Here is a 9,600-nt window from a genome sequence, read left to right on the forward strand (position 1 = left end):
AGACTGCTATTATCTAATCTTTGTGGATTTCCCGATATCATCTCTACACAGTCGTGTGCTTGGCCTCTTGACTTCAGGTCCCGTGATTTAAAAGCGTTTTATGATGTCTGGGTGTTCCTCGCTATGATTGCTAACATGTTTTCTCATTTACTCTTTATAACAAGCCTGTCGGGCAAATAATGTCTCTCATTTCTCCTCATTTTCGAGATGATAGTCAGTCCAGCAGTGATGAAAGATTAATCTGCTGTGTTTCTGTGTGTAATTGCACTTCTATGGTCTGTAAAGATTAAATAAGATGAAATAAGTTGTGATGTTTACTGTAAAAAAAAACTTTAGTAATCGTTAATTTCAACATTTAAGAATCATTTGTTATATGAGCTATGAGGTGTCTTTACAAAGGTAAATTAGAAATTAGGTTGACTTTAGCTTCTTTGCATGAAGAACAACATAGTGACGAAACATGTTTGTCTGTTAGCTAATTTTGATGAGTTAACGCAATGTAAAAACATGTGTTGTTAACTTATTGATCATTTCATTTTTGATCAACAAGTCTTGATTTTGTAAATTGTGACATCATTTTACTTCCATAATGTTATGTATTTTCTATGATAAGATATTAATACGACAGGAATAGTTTGGGGGGGGGGGGGATGAACATTAATTATTGTGTTGAATGAATGATTTATTATAGAAAAATATCTTCTTTTTTTTTTACAAACCACTTTTTCTGGTCTTGTTGCTGTCATGTAAAATTAGTATGACTCGATATGAGCTAAAAATGAGCTAAAATGGTTGACAAATCAAAACATGGTTGCACTTAAGGTTGTGTAAGTTGGGCATTCTCCAATCCACATCTCCCCCACCTGGATAATTGGCCCTAAATTACGCCATTGGCCCAGTGACGTTGGTTTCTACCTCTTTTGGTCTTTACTTAATTAGGAGCCATGAAAAGCGAGGTGTTATGGAACACGGACAAAACAACACCATTACACTTACATCAGCTGAAAACACAAACAGTGTCTTTCAGAATGGTCATTACAGATCCATTCAGAGCATTGATGTTTTTTTTCCCTTCCATTTGGGGGAGATAATCTGCACCTTTGGCTTTTTATCTTCAACAGACCACTTTCATTATCTTACAACAATGTGTATTGATTTTAGAGTAATTATGGCTCTTGTGAATCTCCTGAATTCGGTCGTGTAATTTTGAAAGAATTCTCACACTGTTGTGTTGGTGTAGGCGTATGAACTTGTTCTCTCTCATCTCCCCTTTTCTCTGAAGACATTAAACATCCTCATTAACTGCTTTCTTGTTAATGAGAGGCATACCAATTACGCACCGTGACATCTAGATTGTTCGCAGTGATGTGTAAGGAAATGCAGACGTGGGTCAGGTTGTGTATATATAGTATCTCTGGCATTGTTTGTTTTGTATCCAAGGGTGCGGTTGTGGTTATTCAACGAGTAAATCATGCTGAAATGCAGGTCCGATATTGATATGCTTTGGAAATGTTCATGCCTGTGCAATACGTACACTCTATATAGCACCACTGCCATTTAAAGAACCAGTTAAGCCCAGTTTGGTTCTTCAGCGGTTCTCTGGGGGGGTTAACCTGCTCTATGGCACCTCTTATGGTTCTACATAGCACCATATGACAAAGTTAAGCGCTCTTAAAGTGGTTCCCCTATGATTACAAGCCAATGAACCACTTTTAGTGCTATTTAGCACCATTTTTTGTTAGAGTGTTAGTACACCTGTCACAGTTATGTTCTGTTTCCAGGATGGCCACCAGATCGAAACATATGTTGCGAATTTCCTGGAGATTTCTCAAGGGGTAAACTGGGCAGAGGACGTCCTAAAGACTGTTCTGGTACCATCAAGCTCCCCAGGCACTTTCGCTCAATACCTGGATCATGTGCTGTGGTTGAGTGGCTCAACCTTCACCACAGGTGAAGCTGATGATGACATTGCCGCTCTACCACACACCCCAGCCAGCGTCGTCACCACATCGACTGGATCTGTTCCAGCGCCTACTTCGTCAGATCCAGTCCGATCCACTACGCTCTTTGAACGCCGCTCCGGGACTTCATGCCTGCCTAGCCTGAGCTTCACGCCACGCCTGAGCCCTCGTCTCCAGCTAAGATGGCCACCCAAGCACTCGGCAAAGATCGCCGCCACCTCACCACCCAAGCCCTCGGCAAAGATGGTCACCGCCTTGCCGCCTGAGCCCTCATCCACGAAGTCTGCTACCACATCTGAGTCTGTTCCTGAGTTTGTAAGACCAAGATAGTGTTTTAATACACAGCCAGTTATGATTTAATGTTCACTTTAAATTAAGCGATTTGGTTTTGAGAGAATTAACAATCGAAAGGCATTCATGGAAGAAACCTCGATTAATTCAGGGACTGTTTAATGTGTCTTTCTTTATGTAAAATCCCTCAACTTTCCTTTGGAAGCAGAGTTTATACAGACTTCCAAACATTTGGTCCCATCCTCAGCCTGTAAACAAAATAATGAGGAAATATGACTTTCAATTCCTCACAATCATCCCTCTTTTCTGGAGGTTTACACAAATCCACACAGTCCAGGGAGGGATTCGGAAAAAGAAGAACTACCAACGTTCATTTACGACATTGCACACAAAAAAAAAAAAAAAACACAATTGAGTGTAATTTCCAAAAGTGCCTAGCTTTGTCCTGCTTCTTTATGTCTCAACATGCCATTAGTAATAAGTGGACTGACCACAAGAATCTCACCAGCTCAAATCCATCAATATTTTACTGTAGACTGAAGCCGGAGGGGGGTTTCAGAAGAGGTTGTGAAGATCTCGAGACGCCTGTGGTCAGCTTTGATTTTGAGTTTGACTGTAAAACAATGAAAAGCATCTTAATGTTGCCTGAATACAATGGCATGGCTTGTAAATAAACTAATGTGTGCTTGAGTGATTTGAGCATGAGATCATAATGAGAGTCTATTACTATTAAAAACAACAGCTATTGCTTGATCTCAAGCAGAAACAACAGTCATTTCACAATCTCTGGTTTGTCGTTAGCATGTTGCTAAGCTAACAACTTAAATCTAGCTAAATATAGGCTAGTCCCTTTTTTTCCCAAAAATTAAATTAAACAAATTTTATAATCTATAATATATAGTATTTAATTAAGTATTATTACATGAGCAAGAGTGCCGTTTTATTCTTAATATCAGCACGAGACAGCAAGTAATCCAGTAGGTTTTTTGTTCCTGAATGAATCAGTGTTTTGAACGAATCAGTTATAAACAAAGCTGTGTGTGAAATCATTTTCTTTCTGATAGAAAAAGAACTTAGCAACTGTTTAAAAGTGCATTCTATATAGTATGAATGTGTGTAGTGTGAATGTACTACTACACCACCATGTTGTCACTGTCATGTGACCTTCGGTGTCAGTTACGTCGCTTCACTGCAGTTTCACTACACAAATCCTCTCCCATAGGGTTGTGAAACTGCTCCAAACGCAATATTTATTGAAAGGGTAATCCACAATCAAAGTCCAAAAACAGGCCAATAAGGTCAAAACACAGGCAAGCAATCCAAACATGTAGCCTACCAGGGCAGAACACAGGCAAATAAAAAATCATTGTAGCATACAAACATTTAGCTTTGGTCAATGCAATGTTTACATGGGGATTTTACTCTTATGTTGTTTGTAGGGTGTGTTTTGACTCCTCTACACATTTTATAAGTTCTTAGCTGGTCAGAATACCATCATATAGACCACCCAGACAGCAAACTGACATTGAATCAACGTGGAAACGACATCTCTCATGACATTGAAACAACGTTGATTTTGCTCATCGAATTAACGTTGAACCAACGTCAGACGCGGCATTCTTCAAAGCTAAATGAAAATCGAAAATTGGTTTGCTTTCATAACGTAGAAACAACACGTTGATTTCAAGTTGATTTTCCGTTAGTTTTGAAAGAATGACGCGTCTGACGTTGGTTCAACGTTAATTCGATGAGCAAAACAATGTCAGATCAACGTTGTTTCGATGTCATATTTCCACGTTGATTCAATGTCAGTTTGCTATCTGGGCATTTTGCAAGATGTAAACAACACTGGTCCAGAAACACTTCCTGTTTCAGTCTGTAACTGTTTTCTTTATTTCACATGTAAAGAATACATCTAAAAGATGTTTGTTTAACTTTTTGATTCAGTTTTACATGTTCTGTTGGTTGTATTTTATCCCAGCTTTTATGTAGTGTTAAAAAACTGAAACAGGAAGTGCTTCTGGACCATTGTTTACATCTTGCAATATAACGAGCGAATTTAGCCCAGCACACAGCATTGTTTTGGTTGTTCGGTAAGTTCACTCGCAAAATATATGTAATAAAAGCCAACCAATCAGGATGTGAACACATCCCTATACCTTTAAGTTAGGTATCTTTAGATTCGGTGTTAAAACGTCAATGTGAACGCTAAGCGAAATAGGACTAAATGTTGTTGGGTTTTTTTGGTCCGGACCAAACAAACCAAGTGAACAAAACTACAAGTATGAACACAACACACCCTTCAAAAGGAAAACACACTCAAGTTGTTTCAAACCTGTATGAATTTCTATCTTCTGCTGAACACAAAGCAAGATATTTTGAAGAATGTCAGTAGCCAGACAGTTGATAGACCCCATTGACTTCCATAGTAGTAAAAATGTACAGACATTCTTGAAAATATTTTCCTTTGTGTTCAGCAGAAGAAAGAAATTCATACAGGTTTGAAACAACTTGAGGGTGAGTAAATGATGACAAGATTTTCATTTTGAAGTGAACTATTCATTTAAAGTTTTTAACTTTTTTTTTCTCCTTCAGGTTTTATGCATCAAAGACTAAAAGTGTTTCCGACCCGATACAAATAAATCAAGCAAAACGAGTGCTGTTGAATTATTTCATTACCGATCTGGTCGTCTTGAGCCACGCGCTTGGCTGGCGGTGGAAAAATAAACACGTTTAGAGTCTCTAGGCTGGTTGAAAACCCGATGAGGAGTGAGAAAGAAAGCGGAATCGCAGCCTGTCATGTTTATGCATTTACGCGAGGATAATTAGTCCGTGGGGCGACATTTCCCACCACAAAAATGCAGAGGGGGGTGATCCACAAGGGATAATGTGGGAACATCTACAGACCAGTTTTAAATGTCAGCGTGTGTGCGAATATGTGTAGGCGTGTAAGATAAAGCACCGATACAAACCGACGACGAGTCTTTGACCTACACGGGTGTGAGCGCAAACATAACGTAAAGTCCCGTTAAAACAACAAAGTTCGCAGTTCGTAATTGCTTTTCATGGCCTGGACGTCCCAAATGTGATTTAAACTTTACCACATGTGTTTTTCCACGGAAAATAGACAGACTGACCCTTTCACCTGCCACGGCTTCCTCTCCAAACCAATGGACAATCCCGACGGATCCAAAATGTACATGTTGAAAGGACGTTCAATGTAATTGAGTGTGCGTGCTTTAAAAATGGCCATTCCCGAACTTTCCACAGGGAAAAGCTCGCAAGATGAGGTCCGCTTCCTCTTTGCCCCCATTCAAGTTGTGCGCCGACTCCTTGACCTCCCACCATCCTGTTCTTTGGCCTCCCACGTCCTGCATTTTGAAAATTCAATGCCCGTGAAGTGCCGCCCAGGAAAGTGGAGCAAAGAAGATGGAAAGACAGCGCAAGGTGTGAAAGGAGAGCAGAGGGAAAACTCTCCTTTCTTACATCACCGATCACATCCCACCCATCAGCCCCCACCCGTGTGTTTAAATCCAAGAAGAGGCAAGGACGAGTCTGATACACCGGCGCTTTCATTTTTTGAGTGATGATGAATTGCTGCCGCCGTGCTAGACCGGAGCAGGGGAAGGATGCGGCGGATGCCGGGCGGGAGACACTGTGTTTAAAAATGATTGATTAAACTGACACCGGCGCAGGAGTGCAGAGCCGCTCTATTTTTCTCCCTCATTATGTAAGACAATATTTCAAATCAAGAGAGCACTTGAAGAGGACAGCGCAGGCCCCCAGACAGGACACCCTTCAGATAAAGTTTACAGCCAAAATATGAAAGAATATGTCTATATGGGCCTCATTTTCGGTTTGGCTTTTGGCATGACAAAAAGCTGCAGACTGTCCGTTTATGTGTTTACAATAATCTTCTCGTTCTTGATATATGCTTCGATTTGGCTTTGAGCATGGATGTGTACAGTGTAATTTTCTTGGACTTGGAATTGTTCTGAAATAAATGAAGTTGTTTTTGTTCTGAAAAAAAAAAAACAAGGTATTTTTTTGACTGCTTCCATGGGAGAAATAAAGTTTTTTGGGGTTTTTTCTAAGTTAGATAAGTTAAGTTTTTTTTTCTAAGTTAGGTTAGATACAACATATAATATATGTCAATTGGGTTTATTTGGATACATGTTAATTATTTGTCAAAATGTGCATATTTAAATTCAGTCAGCAAATATTGACAATATTTGAAATCACAACACCAAGCTCTTTCGCTATGACATATTTAGATGCAGATTCATTATTATAATTATAATATAAGTTATTTTGACAAATATCTATAAAGGACTGTATATGTAATGTAAAGTCCAAACCTCTGGGACTATAGTAAAATATGACTTCAAAATATAATTTAAACTTGTAAATAACCAGAACACTTTAGGATTTTGAAAAAAACTTTAAAAAAGACACGTCATGATGTAAAATTATTTAAATGATGTAATTTTACATGATGTAAAATTATTTAATGTTGGTAGCACTTTAAAATAAGGTCTCATTTGTTAACAATAGTTAATACATTGACTAACTTATATATACTGTACTATGTATATATATATGTGTGTGTGTGTGTGTTACTTTTAAAAATGTGATGCATTACAAAATTGCATTACTCCCTGGGCTTGTATTTTTTTTTATGTTACAAAATAAAAGTGATATGTACAGAATATTTTTGCCAAATGTAAAGGCCCACACCAGTGACATGAATAAGGTCTCTGAAGGAAATGCAAATTCACGCCAGTACAGTAGAGGGCGCTACTCCAACAAACCTTTCAGCGGTTCTGGATTGCAGAAGAATAACACGCAGGAGAAGAAAGTTCAACACTCACTAAAAAACGAAAAAATGAAACACAAATGTTATGTCTATCTAAAGTAATTTTAGGATCATCGAAGGTCACACTCTAACAATGCAAATATGGTCCATATTTGACCCAAAGTTGGGTTGAAACAACCCAGCATTTTTTCGAGTGCAGCAGCAAAAATATTGTTTATAAAGTGAGATTAAATACATAAAGTATCAATCCCTCAACACTGTGTGTGTGTGTGTATATATATATATATATATATATAGACCACATGATCCTTCTTTATTTCATCAGTAACCTCTAGTATTACCTTCATTTTTTAATTAAAAGTTGTGCTTGTGTTTTTACAGCTCTGAAACGGTGCGGCTGATGCGGAGAGCAGAGCAGAAACACAGAGCGCCTCCGTTGTGTGTAAAACTCTGATCTGACGCAGACATCAAACTGAGAGATGGAGTGACACGTTTGTGGTAGTTCAAAGTAATGACTGATGTGCAGCATGGCAGACAGACGTCTGACACCAACACACACACACACACAAACAGAAGGGCTCCTGGGCAAAGCGAGAGAGCCTTTCACTCGGGAACATTAATCCAGCTCTCAATGCTTTCTGCATTGTTTCAGACCAAAAGCACACATGTAATATTATTTGACTGAGCCTGTGCTAATAATATACATTTAAAAAGGAAGTAACACGGCAATCTGAGTCCACTTTAAGGGATAGCTCACTTTGAAATTAATTTTTGGTATGTTTTAGCTTACCTCGAGGGCATCCAAGATGTAGGTGTCTTTGTTTCCACAGTAGTTTAAATTTTGATATTTTTAGGTCAAACCGTTCTTGTCTGTCAGTCATATAATGGAGGTCTATGGTCACCACCTCAAAGAGCATGCAGAGAAGTCCAGATTAAACATGATTTAATGACTCGTGAATGTAAGTACACATTGATGGCCTAAGACACGAAACGAGCGGTTTGTGTGAGAAAATAAAACAGTATTTATATTGTTTTTACCTCTTGTAACCACAAAGCGCCCGCGCCCTCAGATCACTTGGATGTGGCTGTTCATTTTCTGTGGTGTGACCAGGCAATGCTACCAAACAGCACCATCTAGCAGCTCTGAGATGCCTAAAGGTGTCAAAATCCTATAGGATAACAAGGACTGTTAGAACATTTGGATAAATTGTTTGCCTCAAAGATAATAACAACAACAACAATGAGCATAGAATTAGCAACTCTAAGGTCATGGGTTTGATTCAGGGAACATATGAACTCATAAAATGTATAGTTTGAATGCAATGCATGTTACTTCAGATAAAAGCCTCTGCTAAATGCAAAAAATACAGGTTAATGGCCCACGTAACACGAAACTCCAACTGCTGTAGAATCAATGACAAATAAGGTTGTTGATGAATCAGAATAATCAAATGTTTTGAATGTGTTGAAGTTTAGACGAAAAGGATACAATTATTTTTTAATGTGATATCATTTAAAAATGTCAAGTTTTGTCATCATCAAGTAAAATGTTATATACACACATGGCTGGATTTAAGAGTAGGCCTTGAAATAATAAAATGTTTTAAAAATAATTATTTTATTCATATTTTGATGGCAAAAGGGGAAAAAAGTAATCAAGTAGTAAAATCAAAAGTAAAATTTTACACTCATTAGATTTAAGTTTAAAACTTTATTTATTTTTAAACTTTTTTAGAGTAGGCTATACATTTTTTTTTATTGCATAAACAAAAAAACATTGAAACACATTTTCAAGGCAAAAAGTATTATTTTATTCTATTATTATTATGACCGTAAAAATCAACAATTAAATCAAAATGTAATCTTTATTCAATCATAAGTATACACTTGAAAAAACATTGTTATATATATATATATATATATATATATATATATATATATATATATATATATATATATATATATATATATATATATATGCGATTTATTTATTTATTGCATTTCTTTTGCAATCTTTTTGCATTCCCCAAAGAAACTGTATTCACAAATAACTCTTATCCCTTTAGGGGCTCCAGATTTGACAATTGGTCATGCCATAAAAATGGTCATTAATTCATCTGGCATGTTTAAACAAATACATGGTTCAAGATATCCATCCATCCAAATAAATAAATAAATAAATTCTGGTTTGGTAAAAAAATTAATTGACATTTTCAACAGTTACACATATTAGCATGAGCTGTTTTTAGGATTAGTTGAAAAATTCATTCAAGCATGTCCATACTTTTAAGTTTTAACCGGTGGGTTTTTTTTTGAATGAATGAATTGATCCCTAATATAGAGTGCACCAGTTTGAGGAAAGCCACAAGTCTCTTGGCAATGTTATGCAATTATTAGAATATGGCCCGAGCACGAGAACTACTGCATGTGTCGGACGTGTCGCTGTGTTGTTTCCAGATCTGTTGCACTCATGCCTCTCAAAGTGTCCAGAGTCAGAATTGAATCATGGGATGTGTGTAGAGTTCAAATGAC

Source organism: Pimephales promelas, chromosome 25 (genome assembly GCF_988280905.1).
Source record: "Pimephales promelas chromosome 25, fPimPro1.hap1.1, whole genome shotgun sequence".
Taxonomy (NCBI): Eukaryota; Metazoa; Chordata; class Actinopteri; order Cypriniformes; family Leuciscidae; genus Pimephales; species Pimephales promelas.